The following is a 25,642-nucleotide window of genomic DNA, read 5'->3' on the forward strand; positions in this document are numbered from 1 at the left end:
TCAGTGAAATTGGCCTGTAGTTTTCCTTTTTTTGTGGTGTTTTTGTCTGGTTTTGGTATCAGGGTGATGGTGGCCTCAAAGAATGAGTTTGGAATTCCTCTGCAATTTTTGAAGTAGTTTCAGAAGGAGAGGTGTTAGCTTTCTCTAAATGTTTGATAGAATTTGCCTGTGAAGCCATCTGGTCCTGGACTTTTGTTGTTGGAAGTTTTTTAATCCCAGTTTCAATTTCAGTTCTTGTGATTGGTCCATTCATCTTTTCTATTTCATCTTGGTTTAATCTTGGAAGATTGTACTTTTCTATGAATTTGTCCATTTCTTCTAGGTTTTCCGTTTTATTGGCATATAGTTGCATATGATCCTTTGTATTTCTGTGATGTCTGTTGTTAATTCTCCTTTTTCATTTCTAATTTTATTGATTTGAGTCCTCTCTCTTTTTTGCTTGATAAGTCTGGCTAAGGGTTTATCAATTTTGTTGATTTTTTCAAAGAATTAACTATTTGTTTCATTGATCTTTTGTATGATCTTTTTTGTTTCTATTTCATTGATTTCTGCTCTGATCTTTATGATTTCTTTCCTTCTACTAACTTTAGGTCTCGTCTGTTCTTCTCTCTCAAGCTGCTTTAAATGTAAAGTTAGCTTGTTTATTTGGGCTTTTTCTTGTTTCCTGAGGTGGGCTTGTATTGCTATAAACTTTCCTCTTAGAACAGCTTTTGCTGCATCCCATAGGTTTTGGAATGTCGTATCTTTGTTGTCATTTGCTGCTAGGTATTTTTTAATTTCCACTTTGATTTCTTCAGTGATCCATTGGTTGTTTAGTACCATGTTGTTTAGTCTCCACGTGTTTGCATTTTTTGCAGTTTTTTTCTTGTTGATTTCCAGTCCTATAGCATTGTGGTCGGAAAAGATGCTTGATATGATTTCAATTTTCTTAAAGTTACCGAGGTTGGATTTGTAGCTCAGGATATGATCAATCTTAGAGAATGTTTCATGTGCACTTGAGAAGAATGTGTATTCTGTTGCTTTTGGATGGAATGTCCTATAAATATCTATTAAGTCCATCTGGTTTAATGAATTATTCAGGGCCTGTATTTCCTTATTGATTTTATGTCTGGATGATCTGTCCATTGCTATAAGTTGGGTGTTAAAGTCCCCCACTATGATTGTGTTATTGTCGATTTGTCCTTTTAAGGTTGTTAGCAGTTGCCTTATATATTGTGGTAAACCTATGCTGGGTGCATAGATATTTAAAATTGTTATATCTTCTTCTTGGATTGATCCTTTGATCATTATGCAATGTCCGTCCTTGTCTCTTAAAATATTCTTCATGTTAAACACTATTTTGTCTGATGTGAGTATTGCAACTCCAGCTTTCTTTTGATCCCCGTTTGAGTGAAATATTTTCTTCCATCCTCTCACTTTCAGTTTGAATGTGTCCCTAGAAGTGAAGTGGGTCTCTTAAAGACAGCATATATGGGTCTTGTTTTTGTATCAATTCAGCCAGTGTCTGTCTTTTGGTTGGGGTGTTTAGTCCATTCACATTTAAGGTAATTATTGATATGTATGTTCTTATTGCCATTTTATTAATTGCTTTGGATTTGTTTTTGCTGCTCTTTTTTCTTTCTTTCTTCTCTTGTTCTTTTCTGCCTGGAGAAGTTCCTTTAGTATTTGTTGTAAGGCTGGTTTAAGTGTTGCTGAATTCTCTCAGCTTTTGCTTATCTGTGAAGGTTTTGATTTCTCCTTCAAATCTGAACAAGAGCCTTGCTGGGTAGAGTAATCTTGGTTGGAGGATTTTTCCTTTCATCACGTTAAGTATATCATGCCACTCCCTTCTGGCCTGCAGAGTTTCTGCTGAAAAATCTGCCAGTAACCTTATCAGGGTTCCCTTGTATGTTATTTGTTTCTTTTCCCTGGCTGCTTTCAAGATTTTCTCTTTGTCTTTAATTTTGGTCAGTTTGATTAATATGTGTCTCTGGGTGTTCCTCCTTGGGTTTATTTTATATGGTACTCATTGTGCTTCCTGGATTTGAGTGAGTGATTCCTTCCCCATGTTAGGGACGTTTTCGGCTATTATCTCTTGGAATATTTTTTCTGTCCCCTTCTCTCTCTCTTCTCCTTCTGGCAGCCCTATAATACGGATGTTGGTGTGTTTAACATTGTCCCAGAGTTCTCTGAGACTCTCTTCATTTGTTTTTTCTCTTTTCTGTTCTGCATCCATAATTTCCACTAATCTGTCCTCCACCCTGCTTATTCATTCTTCTGCCTCCTGTATTCTGCTGTTAGCTGCTTCTAGTGATTTTTTTTATTTCAGTTATTGTATTTTGCTTCTCTTCTTGTTTGTTTTATATCTTGTATCTCTTTGCTCACTGTTTACTGTAAGTTATCCATCATTGCCTCCAGTTTATTTCCAATGTCTTGCATCATCTTCAGCGTCAACAGCCTAAAGTCTTTTTCCTGGAGGCTGAGAATCTCCTCCTCGCTTAGCTGATTTTCTGGGGTTTTTCTTTTCTCCCTCATCTGAGTTATAGTTCTCTGTCTTTTCATTTTTATAGGTTTTTGGTGTGGTGATCTTTTTACAGAGAGTAGAATTGTAGCCTCTCTTACTTCTGATGTCTGCCTCCCTGTGGCTGAAGTCGGTATAGGGGGCTTGCTGTAGGCTTCCTGATAGGAGGGGCTGATGCCTGCTTCCTGGTAGGAGGAGCCGATTCTAATCCCTCTGGTGGGTGGGGCTTAGTCTCTGGATGGGATTAGAGGCAGCTGTGTGCCTGGGGGGGGTCTTTAGGTAGCCCCAGGGGTTTACTGAGGGGTGGGGCTGTGATCCCACCTGGATTGTTGTTTGCCCTGGGGCTTCTCAGCAGCTGACTGACAGGTGGGTCCAGATTTTCCCAAAATGGCCACCTCCAGAGAAAGGCAGCTGCTGAATATTCCTGAGAGCTTTGCTTTCAATGTCCTTCCCTCACAACAAGCCATGTTCACCCCTGTTTTCCCAGGATGTCTTCCAAGAACTGCAGTCAGGTTTGACTCAGATTCCCATGGAGACTTTGTTTTGCCCTGGAACCCAGTACATGTGAAAGTCTGTGTGCACCTTTTAAGGATGGGGTCTCCATTTCCCCAGTCCCATGGAGCTCCTGCCCACAAGCCCCACTGGCCTTTAATGCCAGATGCTCCAGGGCTTTTTCTCCCCTTGCCAGATCCCCACATGTGAGAGTTTGTTGTGGGGCTCAGAACTCTCACTCCTGTAGGTGAGTCTCTGTGAACCAGTTAGTTTCCAGTCCATGGAGCTTCCCACCCAGGAGGTATGGGGTTGTTTATATCGTGAAACAACCTCCTACCACTTGATGTGTCCTCCTCTTTTTCTTTTGGAATAGTATATCTTTTTTAAGGTTTACAGTCCATTTGTGTGAAGAGTGCTCAGTCTTTAGTTGTGAATTTTGTTGTTTTTAGGAGAGAAGTTGAGCTCCAGTCCTTCTATTCCACCATTTTAATCCCGTCTCCCACAATGTTATTTCTTTTGTATAAATTATAAGTATAGATTTTCCTTATGGTTATTGTATTATTTCTAATGGTTTTAAGTTAGCATAAGTATTGCCTTTGGAGGAATTTTTCTCCTTCACATTAAATTTAATTTGACCAGAGTAATACATCTTTATTTTGATGTTCTTAGTTGTGATTCTCAGTCTTTATTAAATAAAGAATGGAGATAATTTACTTTTCTTTCCATTAAATTGTTACTTTCTAGGTCATGAAGGTTATGGTTATCAAAGCCATAACAATGTTATCTTTACAAGGTTTTTCATCATTTCACATAAACGATATCCACTTAGACTATTACTAGGTGAAGAATTCCTTTTATTCAATCTTCTCACCAATACTCCTTGTGTATAATGTTGATATATCTTAAATGTGACGTATTTATTGCTTTTATTATTATTGATTTATCATTTTATTATTTTTGTAGTTATTCTGTCTTTTCAGTAAAACTAGATTATCAAATGTATTGATAGTATGGAGCTTGAATTGTTATCTTTATAATCATATTTTTACTCAACATGTTTGATATTCAAAAATAATCTTATGATAAATTATAAAATAACAATGTTTTTATTCCTGTTTTGATAATAAGCAAAATAAATAACAAGAAGATTGAGTGACTTGCTTAAGACTACCTAATACTGATCAAGTCAGAGAGTCAAAGTTTTAACACAGCTAAGATAGGAATGCATAGTGCTACATCTGTAAGGAAAAAAAGAAATTTACAGATTGGAAGAAAATTAGGCAGTGGAGGACTTTTGAAAACTAGAGGGCACCTAGTCACTCCCCCTCTAAGAGATAGCACCTACTCAGCCCTGAAAATGATCGTCATGTCACTCCAGCTTTCCTGGAGATATCTGTTTTTCTTGAGAAGGTAGATATTTGGACTTTTGTATGAAATGTCCTGGTTGTTAATTATTGGTCCCAATACTATCAAGATCTAGACAAGATAAGTGAATCTGTCCAAGGTGCAGATCTCTACCAAGAATAAGCAATATCTATAGTCCCTGAGAAGTACTTCACATGGAATAAGGATGCTCTGCTCTCAGAAGCACAGGTCAGGCTTTACCACAAACAGACTATAGGCGAGGCTTCCAAGAAGAGGCAACACTGAATGGCATTTAAAGAATGAAAAGTAGTTAACCAGGGAAAAAGAAAATGAAAGACCATTCCTGATAAGAGAAAATTGCAGTAGTAAAACCACAGAAGTAAGAAAGATTATGATAGTCAAAAACTGCTAGAACTTATAGACTTAAAGCATAGAGTTCAGTTAGTAACAGCAAGGGATTAGAAGGAACAAAAGCATCCATTGCTTATATTGCAGAAGGTGGGCCTTGCACAGCCTACTGTCAAAGGAGTTGCCCAAGTGTTCTCTGTTTCATCGGAGGCTGTGTTCCATTCCCCACAGCCCTGACTCTGAGCCTGTCAAGATGGGCATCTGAACAAAGAGAGTTAATTTAAAGAATTGATGTCCTTTTTGGATTTTTGAGTATAGCTTTTCTAGACCTCTGTGAAACTAATATATCCTCTCTCTTTTATTAAAATATGTAGTTAGAAATTATGATCATATAGATATGCTAGAAAATTCTGAATATACTAGCCATAGACAGAAACTCTGAGACTAAAAGTAAATAGCACAGCAAGAAGAATATAAATGTGCATATAATGGAGAAGGTAATTTGTGATCATGGTTTAAAAAAAAGTATTGGAAGTAATAGGTAAAAATAATATTTTCTACTGTGTAATAGTCCTGAAAAACTAGAGATGTAATCTGCTTTATATAACTGCTATATAAATGAAATCTTGACAGCTAATTAAAATTTGATTAAATCATATTATGAATAGACTGGGTTGGTACTACTTATGAGTGTGTCTACTTTTAAAACAACTCCATTGGAAATTTCAATAGTCAGTCTTTATAGATTTAATTAGTTTGAATTAACTACTTAATTAGTGTATAATTACTACATGGAAAAAATATTCTTTTTAGAAGATCTATACATATTTTATTTAAGAATTAATCTTTTTGACTTTTAGTAGTGTAATTAATTTTCTAATGCACAAAAATTAATAACACTTTAGGAGAAAGTTGGTATTCATACTGTACCTGCTGAATTATTTCAGTTACCTTAAGTTCATCTTCAAAATGATTACAGGTGATTTTACTAATTTAAAAAGGAAGAAATCAAGACATGGAGAAAGCAAGTAGTTGCCCCAATAATAAACAACAGAGCCTGTGCTTCCATATTGGTTGGACTTAAAGATAGTGCTTTTCAGATATCATTCTGTTGAATATTTCACTGATAGTAATAGGCACTTGTGCTCTTATAAAGAAACACACCTTTAAAATTTTTATGATTTTTTCAACTTTTTTTTGAAAGTATTTATCTTCACTATGACTTATTTATGACAGAGTTGAACTCTTTCTTTCTACTAAATCTGAAATCCTGAATTGATACCATAGTTAGCCATAGTTGGGTATATTCCGTGGAGTCAAAGAACAGTAGGTAGAATAACTTCTAAAATTACTAAAAATATGTTAAAAGAAACACATATCTGATTTTTAGGCGATGTTGCTCAACTCTGGCTATGTTTATACTTAACGGTGGTAACTTTGTAAAAATATACCTTGCTTAGGCCTCACTCCAAAACATTTACATTTGAATCACTGAAAATGAATTCAGGCATCAGAATTTTTAAAGTAGTCTGGATGATTCAATATATTAGTCAAAGGCGAGAACCACTGCTTTTAAATTTGAGCCTGAGTAATGTTGTCCAAAATCTTACATGAGATTATAAGGTAGACAACTGGTAATTTCTTTTTTTTATTTTTTGGAAGCTTATTGTGCTGTGTAACAGTAAATTGCAGCTTGATGCAGTTGTCATTTGTTATAATCTATTGGGTTAATAGAGTCCCCTGAAGGGGAAAATGTTTCAAACTGTGTTACTAATCCATCTTGTCTATTACTTTCCAAATGACATATGGAATATTGTCATTTTTAAGCTATTTAAGTAACAGAAAATTTGTTTCATTTATGATGTAAAGACTGATTTTTCCATTGTTTAAATTACAATTGTACATAGTTAAATTCCTTCTGGCTTTTGTTTTAATATATTTATAATATGAATTTATATAATACAAACATATTTTAGTACATAATTTGTTATTTCAAAAATATTAATTTTAATGGGTAAATGAGTGATCTATTTTAAAAATGCATATGTACTTACAAACAGATTTTTTCAAAAATGATGTTTGAGGAGCAGTCTCATTTCCTCCCTGCAGAGAAAATAACATCTTTATGTGAAATTATATAAATGAATTAGGAAAAACAAACATACTTGAAATAGAAAAAAATGACCAGATCATATCTGTAAAAAATGGAACTATATGCAGAATGTGAGTGAAAAAAATTTAAAATGCCAGAAATTTTGGAATCTTATTAGCCTGTATACACAATTACCACAAATGTAGATAAAGTACATTTAGAATTCATATAATAAACCATTTTCATTCTTGTTTTTGATTTAAAAAATTCCTAAATAGGATGTTCCCTTTGAGGCTCAGTAGAAACGAATCTGACTAGTATCCATGAGGATATAGGTTTGATCCCTGTCATTGCCATGGCTGTGGTGTAGGTGACAGACACAGCTCAGATTCCTCATTGCTGTGGCTGTGGTGTAGGCCAGTGGCTACAGCTCTGATTCAATCCCTAGCTTGGGAACTTCCATGAATTGTAGGTGCAGCACTAGAAACAAAAAAAAGAAATAAAATTCCTAAATAGAGTTCAACTACAACTTTATGATATAATATATGATATCTACATAGTTTACGATTAATAATATCTAAATATATAATGAGTAAGAAATGGAATTTAAAACTTCATGATTTATAATCTCTGGTCTTCTAGTAATAGAACAGCTTCCACACTAACAATATTTTTGATTTTTCCAATGTATAAAATTCAATGTCAAACTTAGAACTTCTGATAAACTGGATACGTTTCATAAAAATAATATAATTATTAAGTGGCTTATCTTACCCAAATATTACACATTATTAACACATTATTCCTGAATTATTTCCTATATATTAATTGCTATTTACTATAATTGTTTTATATATTTTTAAATTTCATGAATCTTAGAAATTATCAAAATAGGAAAAAGGCATTTTTGCTTTTGAAAAAAGCAAGCCCACTCTTGGGCATATATCCAGAAAAAATTTTCCTTAAAAAAGACACATGCACCCGCATGTTCATTGCAGCACTATTCACAATAGCCAAGACATGGAAACAACCCAAATGTCCATCAACAGATGATTGGATTAGGAAGACGGGATGTATATACACAATGGAATACTACTCAGCCATAAAAAAGGACAAAATCATGCCATTTGCAGCAACATGAATGGAACTAGACCCTCTCATACTGAGTGAAGTAAGTCAGAAAGAGAAAGACAAATACCATATGATATCACTTATATCTAGAATATAATATATGGCACAAATGAACCTTTCCACAGAAAAGAAAATCATGGACTTGGAGAATAGATTTGTGGTTGCCAAGGGGGTGGGGGAGGGAGTGGGGTGGATTAGGAGCTTGCGGTTAATAGATGCAGAGTATTGCCTTTGGAATGGATTAGCAATGAGATCCTGCTGTGTAGCTCTAGGAACTCTGTCTAGTCACTTTGATGGAACATGATAATGTGAGGAAAAAAGAATATATACATGTATGTGCAACTGGGTCACCATTCTGTACTGTATTAAAAAAATAATGTATTTCGGAAATTAAAAGAAAAAAAAGAATTGAAGCCCCCCCCAAGAAAAAAAGTTGAATTAACTTTTTTATTTATTAAAATTGTGACACTTTAGAGACACAAACTAAATATTCTATAAGAAAATTGATTTAAAGAATTGACTGTTAATGGGAGATTGACATAATCATGGCAGAATATGAGTTTTGTATCATCTTCACCCAAAAGACATGCATTTAGACAATTCCCCATGGATAAGAGGGCATCTGTGGAAGTCCAAGATCTAGCAGAGAAGTTCTAGCACACCACTGGGTTAAAAAAATAAAAAGTCCTATATTGGATTCTAATTGATGGGAGTAAGAGGAACTATTCACTTTACTCATGTCACCCCTCAAACATAGAAGCACAGCTTAGTGACAAGTGAGACCTCTTTGGCCTGTGGTTTCACTCTCAGGGGAAGATAAGAGGCTGTGAGTGACTGTTTGGCTTCCCCAGCTGTGTGGGACACTGCCAAAAAGACTCATTTTTTTTTTCTCACGCTATTGAGAAACACCCAGATGTGCTTGAGAAGTTTGGGGTGAGGGTAGGGGCAGGGCACACCTAGGGGAAGAGTAGACCAAACACTTAAAGAGCATCAAAGGAGTACTAATCCTACTAACTGCATAAAGGACTTCACCAGGAAGGCTACTCATGAGCTACAAGGAATCTCTTGCCTACAGCCCCCCCCCCCCAAGTGACCCATGGGCACCCCAGTACACCAGGTTCCTCACTCACACACTCTACCCCTCCCCCCATGTGTCCTCCCAACAGCAATGAGAGAGAGACTTTACAGATGGCTACTGAGCATATGCAGAAATCTGGCCTGACTCTGAAGCTTTAGAAGAAACAACACAACTTGTGCATTCATCTCCACCTTAGGGAAAGCAAAAGAGAGAACATAAGCCCCCAGGATAGCTTTGCAGAATTGAGAGAAGGTGGACAATCTTAAGAATTGTCCCTAAGAAGGTACAAGAAACATAGAGCAGGAGTATCCATAAAAAAAGATTTGAGAAAGGCTCAGTATTCCTAAGAGGGCCAGTGAAGGTATTTCTTTCACAAAGCTAGGCAGTCAAGACTGAAGATGGTGACAGTTTCATCACAAGTGAAAAAAGCAGTGAAGAATTCAAGAAGCATCAAGGACGTTCCCTTGTGGCACAGTGGGTTAAGGATCTGATGTTGTTGCAGCTGTGGCACAGTTTCAATCCTTAGCCCATGAACTTCCACATGCTGTGGATGTGGTCAAAAAAAAAAAAAAATAGAAGTAGCATGAAAAATAAAGAAACATGACATTTCCAAAAGCACACAATAAATTCCTATTAATTGAATCCAAAGAAATGGAGATATGTAATTTTCGCCCAAAATAATTCAAAACAGTTGTTTTAAGGAAACCCAGTGAGCTACAAAACACCACAGAAAACTATTCAATAAAATCAACAAAAACAATACATTCACAAATTGAGAAGTTGAACAGAGAGATAGAAATCATGAATAACAACCAAACAAAAATTCTGGCATTGAAGAACATAATTAATGAAATTAAAACATAAAATAGAAGGCACAAAAACAGATGCAATCAAGTAGTAGAAAGAATCTGTGAAGTAGAAGACAGGTCTTTTGAAATTATTCAGTCACAGGAGAGCAAACAATAAAGAATGAAAACCAGCAAAAAAATGCATGTGAAATATAGGATACCTTTAAGAGAAAAAGCCTATGAATTAAGGGAGACCCAGAAAGAGAGGAGAAAAGGACAGAAAACTTATTTAAAGAAATGATGGCTGAAAACTTCCCAAATCTAACAGAAAGACTTGGACATCTAAGATTATGAAATTTATAGGTCCTCTAACAGCTTCAACTTAAAGAGGTCTCCTTGAAAGCACATTATTATAAAACTGTCTGAAATCAAAACAAAAAGAGAATTTTAAAAGTAACAAGAGACAGTGGGTTAAGGATCTGGTGTTGCCATGAGCTGTGATCCCATGTTGCTATGGCTGTGGCAGAGGCCTGCATCTGCAGCTTCAATTCGACCCCTAGCCTATAAACTTCCATATGCCACAGGTGAGGATGTAAAAAGAAAAAAAAAAAAAAGTGTCGAGAGGGAAAAAAATTAAAAAGATCCTCCATAAGTTTATTAATGGATTTCTCAACAGAAACCTGCAGGCCAATAGAAAGTAGGATGATATATTTATAGTGCTGAAAAACAACAACGACAATAACAAAACTGCCAACAAAGAGTAATTCATGTGGCAAATTTTTCCGTTAGAAATGAAAGATAAAGACTTCATCAAGCCAAAATACTGAGAAGAAATGCTATAAGCAGTTTTTTGAGCTGAAATGAAAGCATGCCGCTTAGTAATAGGAAAACTTTCAGAAATATGAAACACACCAATAAATTTAAATAATAATCAAATTCATAATACTCTAATACTGTAAAATGGTAGTGTTGATAGCTTAACTATATTATAAAAGTTGCAGGATTAAACGTAACTATAGTTACTATAACTTGTTAATGAATGCACAATATTAAAAGATACAAATATAAAATGTTGGAGGGGAGAGTGAAAGGGTAAATTTTCTGAATATAATCTTGTCAGTGTAAAACAGACTATTATATCTATAAGATGTTTTATGTAAACCATAAAGCAAAAAAAATCTGCAGTAGATAAGCAAAAGATTATCAAAGCATATCACTATAGGAAAACATTATTTCACAAAAGAAGGTAGCAAGAGAGGAAGAAAAGAACAAGAAAACTACAAAACAGCCAGGAATCAGTAATAAGATGGCATTAATAAGTCCTTACCCATCAATAATTGTTTTAATCTAAATGGGTTAAAATGTCTAATCAAAGACAAACAGAGTGACTGGATGCATAATAAATAAGACCTATCTGATGTTATTTAGGGAGATGAAGATGATTTTTTTAACCACTAGAAAAAAACTTGAGAACCACTGAAATTTTGAATCAGGACTACAAGTGAATTTTATAACATTGTTAAGTTTAAATATTAAACTTAAATATTAAGTTTAAATATTAAAGATTAAAATATTAATCTTCTATACATGTCAGTGCCCTTCAGCAAAATTTCACATGAACACTCTTGATTTAAGCAAATTAAGCTTATTACTTATTTCAGTGAGGGGCAATACAACCATCAAAAAAGTGAGCATATTAGTTAAAGGCATTAGGCAAAAACTTACATAGGCTATAGAAATTGTTAGGTGATTTGGGGCATTTGTCTCAGGAGACAGGGCTTTGATCTACATTAAATACTGTTATGTAACAGGGCTAATTATATGACTCGGCATCTCAACAAACTGTACACCTATAAGGAAGGGAGGCCAGAATGAAGGTAAAGTTGTAATGGGTATAGAAATAGCAATCACTCCTTTCAGTCAAGAAAGGGAATTGTTCAGCATTTTGGAGGGAGTACAGTGACCCTGATTTTGTCTGTGCTTAGACAAAATTGTGTAATGACCTTGTTTTGTCTCATTAGGTTATAATTTTAGAGTACCCTTGTCTAAGTCTGGTATACTGCAAGATTGTTTTATGTATAAATAGAGAAGAAAATGGACAGCTTGTAATGATATTGTCATTTAGTTGTAAACATCTGATCAGTTCCAGATACCAGATATTAATTTAATCTTTCTCATTAAGAACAAATCTTCATTTTCTCAACACTATGTTGTCAGAACAAGAAAGGTCATGTAACCTGCTGTCACAAGTTACCATTGTAGTTGCTGACTATTGGATACAAGTTACTTACAGTGGTATTTCATTGGTTTCTATCATATATACTGCAGTTGGTTGTTATTTCCTTTTGTTTATTGGTAATTATTTTTTCTTTAAAAAAAGTAATTTTCATCTTTCCACTTTATAAGCAATTCATTTTGATTGTTAAACATCTGGATAATATAAACAGTGAATAATAAAAACCATCTATTAATTCCACCAGGCAGAGAATTGTTGTTTTCATGTGCATAGTGACTCAAAAATTAGTGGTGGCCCAACTATGGAGTTTTTAACTTTGTTTGAAAGGGGATCCTCTAGAAAAAACTTCTGCTCATGATGAAATGGTAGACCAGTTGCTGTCTTCCGTGTATATACATATGTATGCATATGCATGTTCAGAAGTTTTCATCAAAGTATAATCTGTAGAATTACATAAATTTTTGCCAAGTGAACATACCTATGTAATCAGCATTCACATCAAGATATAATATAGTATGCCCCCAGGTGTATTCTCTATGCCTCTTCCTAATCCCTCCATCGCAACCTTCCAGCTTTTTAACAAATATAACCCTAATCTAACCGAATGCTATAGAATTGTCTTTCTTGGTTTTATTTTCATATAGGTATTGTCTGTGAATAATGACTATTTTATTTCTCATAGGCCTAATCATTAAGCTTTAATTTTTTTTTCTTTTTCCTTTGGCAATGAATAGGACCTCTGTTACAATGCAAAATAGAATTGATAAATAATGGCAGGCAGCCTAGTCTTGTTATTAAGTTCAAAGAAGGAAAGGATGTTTTTTGTTGTTCACCATTAATTAAAATGTTAATTGTTTTTCCATCTGCAGTCATTTCCCTTCCAACTTAATAACTTCCTTCAATATTTACATTCATGTCAGTCTTCTGGTGATAATTTCTCTCAGTCTTTATTTGCCTGTATTTTGCCTTTGGTTTTGAAAGATATTTTTCATGAATGTAGAACTCTAGTTTGTCAGTTATTTTAGTCATTGCTTTGAAGATGTCATTCCTCTGTCTTCTTTTTATCTGGAATTTTAACTTTTTTCTTTTCTTTTCCTTATTTCTTTCCCCTTTTTTTCTCTTCTTTTGGCTGCAGGCTTGATTTTCTTTGTGCTTACTCAGCTTAAAGTTCATAGCAAGTCTTGAAACTATGGCTTAATATGTTTAATTAGTTTTTAAAAATACTCAACTATTATTTCTTAATATATTTTTGTGCTTTATTTGTTCTCAGCTCTCCTCCTTGGAGTCTAAATTTATGTATTTTAGATATTTATACCTAGCTCTATATACACTTTATATTTTTTCATATTTTGTTTCATTTTTATTATTTTATTCTTCAGTGTGTATAGTTTTCCATGACCTATTTTTTTGTTGTTGTAATGTAATCTTAGTACTGTAGAAATTTCAGTTAAATCTATTGTGTTCTTAATTTTAACTTCTGTATTGTGAAGTTCTAGAGTTTCCATTTTATTGTATGTTGATTTACATGTTTCTGCTGACAGTCTTATCTTCATATTTAATTTGTTGGAATATTAACCATAATTATTTTAATGCTCATTTCCGTTAACTCCAACTACTGAGTCTTCATTCAATCTTTATTGTTGGGTTATTCTCCAAGATATTGACCCATTCTTGTGTTTGTAAATGCTTAGTTATTTTAAACCCAATGTATGGATTTTGTGTATTTAAAAGCATTTAGAGACAATTTCAAGCTTTGCTGATATTTATCTCCCTGCAGAGACTACTCATCTTTATTATGTCAGACTTTAGGTTAGGGGCTGATTACTCCAATTCACTCTGAAATCAGAAGTCTGGTACACCCATAACACAAGGAAAGGTTCCTCTTTCTTTGTGGATTTTGAGTCCCAGTTTTGCCTCTCAGCCCCATCGACTGTCAGTTCAGCTTCTCAGCTATTGTTTTTAACTTTGGCTTCCCGGCCTCTTAGTCACATTTCGAATCAGCATATGTCTCAAAGAGACAGCGGTACCAGTTTAGGGCTCACCTCTGTGGAATATCTTTGTCCTTTGGAAGTAAGGCTTCTTAGATATTTCCTTCATGATTTTGTAACTCTCCAGAACCTTGATTTTTTTTTACTTTACCACCTTTTGCAGTCATTTTCAATGAGAAGGTGGACTGAAGCTCAAGGAATAATTTTCTGGGTTCATACTTATTTCTTCCTCCAGGACCTTCAGTTTTAATAGATTCCATATTTAGCAAAATTTGATATGTTAAATCCATTAAAATAACAATAGCAGAAACCAGTCCCTACAAAGAAATTTCACACAAAAGTCCACACCTAAAATTAATGATTTAATACAGGGTTCTAAATGGGTCCAGAGCTGTAAAAATGGTGAGATAAAGAAGAAAATCATCAAGTGCTTATATGAGAGCTCTTTCTGAACATCTAAGTGTCTCTGCCATAAACTCAAAGATCTCTATAAACACAATGATATCAAGGACACTTCTTTCCTGGAATGGGGAAGATTATGAAGAACTTTAAAAAATACAGCTGGCATTTATAAGCTAGTCAAGTCAAAGCTAATTACAAATATAGGACAATAAAAGAGAAAATAATTTGTGAAATGAAAGTGCAAGAATGATTACTTAGAGATGGATTCATGAGAGAAGGATTTAAGGATTTTGTAGGATTTAAGTTCAAATTTAAAAATTTATAGGATTTTATTTGAAATGATCGAAAGTTTCATTTAGCCATTGCCTGCACTTTAATACCAGAGTCTAGGAGACAATGTCTGTAAGGTAAAACACAGTATTTTTTACTGTTATTCAATCAATAACAGTAACTTCTTCTGAAGCTCTGATGTCCAGTTACTCCTTAATAACATTACTAGCTGTGCTACATATGTATGTGCTTATTATTATCAAAGCTAAAAAGTGAATTTGGGAATTGACACTGTCATGATGACATCAATAATAGAAGAAGAGATGCTGAAAATTAGTTTCAACTACTTCAAGCTTTGAAAGGATGATGACTCTTTCAACCATTTGACAACCCTTAACTTAATAGCATATTAATGTTTTTAAACCCAAGTTGAAAGACAAGAGTAAAACATTTGGGTAAAATTTTAGGAGAAAAAATTGCAAGCACATTGAGTAATGTGTGTAACAGTATTCTATAAAGTATAAATGTTGCAAAAATAGAAGGTATCATTTGAATCCAAATACAAATCTTTGGCCAAAAAAATATACTTTCTTGATGAAAGAGATGAAAAGAATGAAGTATCATTTGGAGTTGTTGAATGGTCTTCATTACAATGAATTCAGTTTCACAACTTGAGCTTTGTAATCCTTCCCTTATGATTCTCCTGCTCTGAAATCCCATTGCAGTAGTCAACCAGAATTACCCACTTTTTTCCCCCAAGATCTCCTCATCAGTGCATACTCATCCTTAAGATACAGGATAATAAAAAGTTCTGAGACATTAAAAATAGACTGAATGTGTTGGATTGTAAATAACAGAAAAAATACTTATACTCTGGCTTGACCCATGGAAGATAGATTCAGTGAAAGCATATTTTCTTTTCAATGCATTGACTTTTAAACTAGACACACTGCTTTGTTTTGTCTCCCCCCCCCATTTCCAAGGAAATCTTTTCTACTTTTTTTTTTCAATTTTTAAATTTCTCTTTTAAGAAAATATCATATCATTATTACAACTATAATCAGCATGTTGTGATACGGGAGCCCAAAGGTACATTTTTCCAAAGCAGGGATAATATAATATGACTTGATTTCTCTTTCATTGTGGATTATACTGCTCAGTTCCTCTTCTCTACTTTTACTAGCTCTACTTGGAATTAGAAATGGACATTCTTTGCCTCTAGGTTCATGATCATCAGAGACCTGACCTTTTAAAACTATTATATTAAAGCAATTACTTTAGTGAAAAGAGGATTAAAAAAATAGCCTACCATGATGAGATTATGAAAAATGTTAATGCTTGGATAAACATGTTTCTTTGTAGTGTAATTTTCCCAGGTAACAAAAATTGCTACCTAAGCATAGCCTAAAAGCTTTATTAGTGTTTTGGATATTTCAAAACATAAGAAATAGGAGTTCCTATCATGGCTCAGTGGTTAATGAACCCGACTAGTAACCATGAGATTGTGAGTACAATCCCTGCCCTCGCTCAATGGATTAAGGATCTGGCATTGCCCTGAGTTGTGGTGAAGGTCACAGTTGCAGCTTGGATCCCACGTTGCTGTGGCTGTGGCATAGGCCAGCAGCTACAACTCCAATTCAACCCCTAGCCTGGGAACCTCCATATGCCATGGTTGCAGCCCTAAAAAAAGACAAAAGACGTCAAAATATATATAAGAAATATAGATAGAAACCATGAGTTCACATTAAGCACTACACAGAGCTAGAAAAAGATATAAAAGATATAACTCACTGTCTTGAGCAAAATTGCAAATTCCTTATCCAAACTAATGAAAATAATGGAAAATAATGAAAAAAAATCCTGACAAAACCAGCTCAGCCATGTTGATAGTTTATTACAAAAGGGGGATTTTGATTCTACTTTTATATATTTCACAGATCACCAAACAAGTAATGAAAGGCAGTACATGAAAATTAGTGTAAACCAACTAGATAGTACATTGAGTGTATATGTGTCGTGTCTGTGTTCAGGTCCATGTCTCTTGTATGTGTACAGAGCCTGGATGAAGAGAATTGGACCAGGCTAATATTGAGCACCAAGACTAAACATAGCAGTATTACATTTCACTGACATGGCAGTTTTCTCTTTTTTAATATATGCTTTTTTATGTATCTATCTTTTAAGTCCCATTTGAAAAAAATTTATGAGATTATGATGATTAATTCATTTTTAATTTTCTGATATACCTTTTAAAAAAGAAAATCAAGGTACTGATTAATTGACAATAAGGTTTATGTGAATATTTCATTTTATCTGCATGTTTCACAATATTCTTTTTTTATATCATTTATAATAATCTTATTTTATTTCATTGATGTAAACATCAAAATAATATATAGGATAACTAAGGGGATATAGAACCATTTTTTCTATTTTATTTCACTCATATGTACTATCAATACCTTTTAAGGAAAAATTTTAAGGGCAAATACACAAGGCAATTTCTATGTAGTTCCCAGAGGAGCACAAAAGCATACTTCTCATTATATTATATATCCCTTGCATAATGATTCATTATAACTTAACTGAAGCAATATTCTTTTTCAGAATTCTCCATGAAAGTGTAATATATTGATTCTCAAAAAAATCCATAGAAACAGTCAAATATTTTCTCAAATGTCGACTTTTAAATTGATAACAGAAGCTCCATTGTGGCTCAGTGGTTAAGAAACTGACACAATATTCTTGAGGATGTGGGTTCTATCCTTGGCACTGCTCAGTGTATCAAGGAGCCGGCACTGCCACAAGCTGTGATGGAGGCCAGCAGCTGTTGCTCTGATTCAATCCCTAGTTAGGAAATGTCCACAAGCAGCAGGTACAGCTTTAAAAAAATTAAGTAAAAACATAAATAAGGAGTTCCCATCGTGGCTCAGTGGAAACAAATCTGATTAGCATCCATGAGGATGCAGGTTTGATCTCTGGCCATGCTCAGTGGGTTAATGATCCAATGTTGGCACGAGCTGTGGTGTAGGTCGCAGATATGGCTTGGATCCCGAGTTGCTGTGGCTACAGCTTTGATTCAACACCTAGCCTGGGAATCTCCATATACCACAGGTACAGCCCTAAAAAATGCCCCCCCCCCAAAAAAAATAAGTAAACTGATAACAATGCATGTCTCTAGGGAGGGAAACTGAATGTTCCAGAGATAGGAAAACTTTCTTTTCATTGTGTATCCTCTGGTGCCTTTTTAATTTTGTACCAGGTACATATACTGCCTTTAAAAAATTTTAAAACAGTAATTAGGCTGATCAGTCCTGCAAAAATTCCATTTTAACTGCATAATAATCTAAATAAAATGTTTAGTTTTTCTAATGAGTAAGAGAAGAGGAGGGGAAGGGATACCTGGAGAGAAAGTAGCATGTGATGAATTGTGACAGAAGAACAAGGAACAAGCAAGATGGTAAGAAGCTGGAATGGAGGGTAAATGGTGATCTGTGAGACAGTCATAGCAGTGGGGAGATGATAGTCTATAAATACAGCTATTTACTCTGTGCTAATTTGTTCCCAGTATTCCCCTCCCCCTTTGCCAACATTGCATCAGAGAGTCTTTTTCTAATGGCAAACTTTCTCTACTAAGATGCATTGTCCCCTTTAGACGTAGCCTAGGTCAGAACTCAAGCAGTGCCTCCAGAGTCTACACTTCCACTCTGTTATCTTTGACTTGATTGATCTAACTTGTGTCAGGTACTCAGAAATGGAATGTTAAGCTTGGTTAGCTGAGGCCATGTCTTGATTTTCCTTTGAATGTGGGCTGGAGTGAGCTTTAGTGATGTATATTTCTTGAATATTGAAGATACTACATCTAGGAGTTCCTGTCATGGTGCAGTGGTTAACGAATCCGACTAGGAACCATGAGGTTGCAGGTTCAATCCCTGCCCTTGCTCAGTGGGTTAATGATACGGCGTTGCCGTGAGCTATGGTGTAGTTTGCAGACTCAGCTCGGATCCTGCGTTGCTGTGGCTCTGGTGTAGGCTGGCAGCTACAGCTCTGATTAGACCCCTAGCCTGGGAAACTCCATATGCCACGGGAGTGGCCCAAGAAGTGGCAAAAAAAAAAAAAAAGCCCCCCCCCCAAAAGAAGATACTACATCTAAACACTAGTCTCCCAAAGTGGGATGTGAAATGCTGGGCAAACAAAAATAGTGAAAATCTACTTTAATACATCTATTTACAGATAGCTAACTTGTATAAAATGTATTTGGGGAAACTACTGGGAATATGTGTTTGTTCCACTTGAGCTAATAGGCAGAGAAGAGATACTTATACATAAAATGATAGAGGCTATCAATTCAGCAACAGTTAGAAATCAGGACGATAACAACAAAAATCCAGAGGAAATCTAACCCCATACAAAGAACCCTGAAGACTTGGACAACAACTTTGTCCCCCGTACATAATTTTTGTGTAGTACGGTATGTAATATCATAGGTCGCATATCTTCAGCAATCCAGGAGACATGATCAAAAGATTCATGAAGCCCACAAATATAATAAAATTAATCTTAGAGATTCTATATTAGGTTTAAGATTGGGGGGGATGGATATTTGATATTTGCATTTAACTCAGACTTTTTTTTTTTTTTTGAAAATCTGTGGATATTTGTAGTCTCATAAAACACACTGCAAACCTGGAGAGAGAGAGAGAGAGAAAACAAGACACCAGCAGCAACAACAACAACAAAAACAGATCAAAGTGTGTGCAATCTTTCCCAAAACTCAGTCTACCTAGGTGAACATCTTGATTAATAACTTTCTTTTCTTGTAAGGATATCAAGTATCTTGGGTCTGAAAAGCCTAAGAAATGGGCTTTAAATTTAGGATGACTTTCACCTCTTTAACTCTTCTCAAAATATTCTTAAATAGCCTTTATTGCCCTTTTTAAAAATAAAATGAATTAACTGTACCAGAACTACCTCACATAGAAAAAAATAATCTTCTGATCAAGAAAGTAAGAGTGGTGAAGAAAGTTACAGAATTTTTAATTAACCCTGAAACTGGTATTGAGGAAGGATGATTAAAGCATGTCCATAATTGATATCAGAGCATTTGTATTTGCTGTCTACAATGGGTGGTCAGATTGTCATTGCCTGGATTGTCTTCACGTGTTGGCAAAGCCAGGATGCACAATGGGAAGTGATGAAGCCTCAGAGTGATATCTGAGTTTAAGATCACCAGCATATACTAGCTCTGCGAACTGTGGCAAATCCTTCCAATGAAGTTGGAGTCTCTCTCTTCCTATCAATGGATGATTGCCCTAATTTTAACCTTATGTATATTGTGTGGTGGTGTTATGCAGTCTCATTTTTTTTTCTTTTAGAACTATTTTAGATTTACAAAAGAACTATGAGGGTATTACAAAGTTCCCATATGTAACAGAAGGGCGAATTTTCCTTTCCTATTGGATCCTCTGGGCCAGATAGAGTTTAAAAAGCATCTTTGGCTGAGCCTACATTTCGATGGTAGCTCACTCTGTACTGAATGGTTTTGTTTACCCAGTTTGCAGTTCATCTTCAACTGTTACTTCAGCTTCTCTGTCACTAGGTGAATCAATCAGTGAAGACTCTTTGTAGCAACTTGGCTTCATTTAAACCTATGGATCTTTTTGTTTCAACTGTATAATATAGGCTCAGCCTTAATCTGAAAGTTTTACTTTTTCCCATTGGGCCTAAATTCCTTTCTTGTCACCACCAGGAGATATGCAGAGGAAATTCTACTGAGAGTCCAGAGAGAATGAGATGCTAATTCAAAATGATGAGAGAACCAAGCAAATATATTAATTAAGTTGACAGAGACTACATGCAATTGAATATCTGAAAAAAGAGTTTTATGTTTGCATCTTGATTTTGAGCTTTGGGGAAAACTGTATCCCTGAAGACTTTAATACAAAAATGTTTTCTTAACACCTTAATATTATTCTATTTGTGAATTTAGTTTTGTGGATAGTATTTGTGGCCTAGAATTATAATTTTGTGTATGTTAGAAATTTATTTTTAGTGACTACAAATTCTGGACAAACCTAATTTGTGTGAATAATTCATATATACCAAGTCCACCTAATGTGTAAGTCAAAGTAAAGATTTAGATAACCAGAAGTAGAGTGTAGAATAGCACAAATTCTATGCAGAGAAAAAAAGAAAAACAGCGCAAAATGGGTAAAAGTGTTTCACTAACTGGAACATTAAAATAAAGTATCATGGCAAAAGAAAACTGACCTGGGTTTTGGGCCAGATGATGGAGTGTACTGGATGCCCAGTGAAGGAATCTGGAGGAGAAATTTTGTAAATTTTAAGTGGAGTGGTGATATGATCAATATAATGCTTTAGGAAGTACACAGTATATCTTAAGAGGCCAAGTGTCTACAGTGGTAAAATCTCATCTAGGCAGCTTATTAACTACAAATGCTATATGTCAACATTACTTAGCTGTATATTTCAGATTGGCTTTTAAATATATGCCACAAATAACAATTATAAGCATACTTAATCTGCCAATACTGTTTTTATTTTAATGAAACAATGAAATGTTAAATTTAATAGAATATTTTACAATGAGATATGCTGATAAATTTGATAAATTATATTTCTAAGATTTACAGAAAACTTTTGAAAACTCTGTAATATTATTTTAATGTTAAAAGAAAAATAACCTTAAAATTAAAGAAAAAAGAAACTATTGTTTCTTTAAGTATAGCACAAGTGACCAAAGAAATATGCTAAGCTACATACTATTAAAAAATATTAAATTTGTCACTCCAAGAGGTTATAAGAATGAAATAAATCCAAATAATACATTTTCTTTTACTGCATTAAGAAATAATCATTTCACGAAAGATTGATCAATGGCCAAAGATGTGAAAAATCATTTATATGATGAACCACAAATAAGTACATTTTCTTCACAATTGCATGAGAATATCATGTGTCAATATGATGCTTTACTACTCACATGTGTCCTCTCCACAGAATGAAAAGTACTAACATGTTATGTTTAAAAATATTGAGAATGGTCACCAAATGTCTGCCAATATTTATGACTTATTTTATGGACAACATATTTGACTTCCTAAATGTCACTGCTTATACAAACTGGTGGAACACCAGCTGTGGCTGGTAAGCAGAAAGTTGGAAGTCATAAAAAAGTCACAACTGTTATTTTAACCATTTATTCTTACGTCAAGACCACAAATCACAACCTTTGTTATTGTCGTTATTAATAAAATTGACAGTAATATACTAAGAGTAGATTAATTCATAAGTGGTAAAATGGCATGAGGAGAAAGTATGAACATCTTTCTTACACAAAAGGCAGATGGCTATCCAAGGGAATTATTTTTAAAAAGTCATTTTTCTATTTGAAATGATTGCATATATTCAGATATCATTAATGCAAAATTAAAGACCAAAATTAGTATATTTTGATCTGATGTGACATGTCTTTCAGATATGTTTTAAAATACAATTATAAAACTGAAAAATAATGAAATCAATATTAGAGAAGGGAGTTATAAAATTAACATAATAACATTTAAAATTAGCCTTTGCTTGCTTAGAATTTCCATAATTTATTATTTTTATAGCAATTAAATAAGGATAGGATTAAAAATACTGTTTTTCCTTATACACCATTAAAATATATGACTGATTTTTAAAATGTGTATGAAATTTCATTAACTGATTATATGATTAATGCATTTGAAATATTGTGTAACATACTAATGAACATTTTTAGGAAGTTATAATTAAGTTATTAAAGAAATATAAAGATTTTAAGTACAAACCCAATTGGATTCATCAAACTCAAAATGTTTAGGACCAATTAAGACAAAAACACATTTCTTTAGAAATAAGGTAAATTACTTAATTCGAACAAAAGTAACAAAATTCTTTGCAAATATAAGACTACCTTTCAGTTTAATAAATTTTTATTCTAAGTTTGTGAAAAAGGGGATTCAGCATGTTGTTGTTTATATCACTTATTACTTTTTATTGTAAAGTAGTATTTCACAGTATGGTTATATCACAACTTTTTTAAAAATTATTTTTATTTTTTTCCATTATAGCTTGTTTACAGCGTTCTTTCAATTTTCTACTGTACAGGAAAGTGACCCAGTCATACATACATACACACACTCCTTTCCCTCACATTAACATGCTCCATCATCAGTAACTAGATACACTTCCCAGCACTATACGTAGGATCTCATTGCTTATCCATTCCAAAGGCAATAGTTTGCATCTATTAACACCAAATTCCCAGTCCATCCCATTTCCTCCTCCTTGGCAACCACAAGATTGCTCTCCATGTCCATGATTTTATTTTCAATGGAAAGGTTCATTTGTGCTGTATATTAAATTTTTTTACTGTGAAAATGCTGATATATTACTGCCAAGTCATTTACATACTTATGAGACAGGAGACCACCCTTTTTGTTTTAGTGCTGTGAATGGAATGGGTCCTCCTTTTAAACAATTAGCCCTACATTAAGAATATTGAGTGCTTATAATACCATATTTATAATTTTAGGTTATTGATTCTTTAGAAGAGTTCAAGCTTCATTTGAATCTCTGAAAACCAATGACATTAAATGTCTTTTTAAATATTGAGAAGTGCAAGTTTTCACTATCTGATTTTTGAATTTTCAAACAGGAATGTTTTAAAGATTCAACTTCTGCACAAGCAGTTATGAATATTTCTGTGTATGTTAATAGCTATCTGCTAATACTAATTCTAAAACCATATAAAGGAAACAATTATCAAAATAAAAAGAGGATGGCAGTTCCTGTCATAGTACAGTGGAAACAAATCCGACTAGGGACCATGAGGTTGCGGGTTCCATCCTTGGCCTCACTTAGTGGCTTAAGGATACAGTGTTGCCCTGAGATGTGGTGTAGATCACAGATGAGGCTCATATCCCACGTTGCTGTGGCTCTGGCATAGGCCAGCAGCTGTAGCTCCAATTACACCCCTGGCCTGGGAACCTGCATATGGCGCAGGTGTGGCCCTAAAAAAAAAAAAAAAAAAAAAATTTAAAAATTAAAAATAAAAATAAAAAGAGGATGATATGTTGCAAAACTATGTGAGATACTCCTTTCATTTTTTTAACATAAATATGGTAAGAATTAACTAATAAGAATAGTTTCAGTGAGAATTTTGTGAGATCTAATAACTATTCCTTTCATTATCAGTTCTACTCATAGAAGGTATCTTCTTTCATGTTTATTTACTTAGAAAATAAAGTACAAACTTGCAGCAGAATTTACAGTATATATGCCAACCAAGAAATCAAGAATACTGCTGTAAATTCTTAAAATCTTGAAATTTGATTCAATTTAAAACTTAGAACAGGAGTTCCCATCGTGGCACAGCGGAAACAAATCTGACTAGGAGCTATGAGGTTGCAGGTTCCATTGCTGGCTTCACTTGGTGCGTTAAGGATCCGGAGTTGCCTAAACTGTGGTGTGGGTAGCAGACGCAGCTCTGATCTAGTGTTGCTGTGGCTGTGGCGTAGGCTTCCTAGCCTGGAATCTCCATGTGCCACAGGTGTGGCCCTAAAAAGACAAAATAAATAAATAAATAAATAAATAAAACTTAGAACATTTTGATCAACTCTCTAAAAGTTCCTAGCATCTCAAACATTTGAAAAGAGGTGCCAAAACTTGATGATTTCTGTTAATTAGAAAACAATTCCATGGCAAGCGAGTCTCTCCAAAGGAATATGATTTTAGGAGCACAGCAGAGGTGATTCTAAAATGATGATTTTGTCCTCTTAGCGTTTAAATGACAAATCTGGATGGCCCTGTGGACTCACTTCTTGGAAAGTTGAGCAAAAAACTAGCTCAGCAGGTCTCTGTTACCTCAAGAAAGGAAAAAGCCCATTCTAGCGGACAAGCTCCGGAGCCTCCCCTTCTGACAAGGCCACTCTACTAGCCTAAGAGCTTCCAAGTTTACATGGTCATACAGTGTTTATTATTCCTTCTCTTCAAACCTGGGCCAGAATGTGGTGGTAGTCCATTCAGATCATGAGGATGAACTAAGCTGTGGGATAATAAAAGCTTGAGAAACTGTTGAAAAGCTGTCCTTGGAATATACTCACAACTATTCTTTATTCAAAAAGTTTGATTACATCACTCTAGATAAAGGTATTAAAGCTGAGGCAAAGTATTTGATTTTATGAAGTTCTTATATGAACAATAGACTTATGTGATTACTGTAAATGTAAGTGATTATAATAATGAAAAGAACCAAATATTCACAATTTGGAAGAAAAAGTAAGGATGTACCTGTCATGGTACACTCACTGTCTGTTAATACTGGAAATAAAAATAGTTAAAGCCTGACTTCCAAAGTTATCTGAATCATGTTGCACAATCTACTATCTTCCCAAATCTACTATTTTTATGTTTTTTTTTTGTAGTGTCAGTGCGTTCTCATTCAATGGAAAAGTTATAGCTATTATTATTTGGTCTTATCCACACTATTTGCTTTAGGTCTCCTGTTCTTTGGCTTAAATGATTTCACAGTAATATTTTAAAGTTTCTCAATAGATCAAACAACAATAGGAACAGGGAAAGGAAATGATTCAACCAAATGCAGCCAAGCCATAGAAAGAAAGAAAAATGAATAAAAATGAGAGAAGCTAGAAACTGTTAGTATCTTAGGTAACAAAAATGCCTATTTGATGTTTTCATCATAGTGCGTGAGTACTTCTTGCTGGGAGAAGATAGATAGTGTATACTAATTCACAGGTTAGGTTAAAATAGTCTAGCAGTAGTTTTTTTAAATTTCTCATAATAATGGGTTGTAGTTTAGTGGGAAATGGATACCCCTCAAAATAAATATAATTGTAAATGCATGTGCTTCAGTGAATTGCTGAACTTTCTCATTTAGTGAAGTA

This window comes from Sus scrofa, chromosome 15, assembly GCF_054392235.1.
Source record: "Sus scrofa isolate SSC_HxYL_T2T_F1_AM1 chromosome 15, Sscrofa_HxYL_maternal_Yorkshire_Landrace_v2.0, whole genome shotgun sequence".
Taxonomy (NCBI): domain Eukaryota; kingdom Metazoa; phylum Chordata; class Mammalia; order Artiodactyla; family Suidae; genus Sus; species Sus scrofa.